The sequence below is a fragment of the Tarenaya hassleriana genome, unplaced genomic scaffold (genome assembly GCF_000463585.1).
Source record: "Tarenaya hassleriana unplaced genomic scaffold, ASM46358v1 Cleome30, whole genome shotgun sequence".
Classification (NCBI taxonomy): Eukaryota; Viridiplantae; Streptophyta; class Magnoliopsida; order Brassicales; family Cleomaceae; genus Tarenaya; species Tarenaya hassleriana.
The window spans coordinates 1,024,731-1,024,941 of record NW_010966178.1 but is presented as its reverse complement, the minus strand read 5'-3'; positions in this window follow the sequence as shown (position 1 = coordinate 1,024,941).

Genomic DNA, 211 nt, shown 5'->3' with positions numbered 1-211 from the left:
AGTCGTTTCACTGTATCTAGGGATTTAACCTTGTAGGGATTTGTTTGGTTTTTATTTTTCGAGACTACGTTATCGATACTCTTCGGTTTAATTGAATTGAGTTTATTGCTTTTGATCTTCTTGGCCAGTTGATTGATTGATTTTAGATTCTGATTTGCAACGAGAGTTGAGATTAGATTCGGAATGAATTCATTGAATGAATTGATTAAGA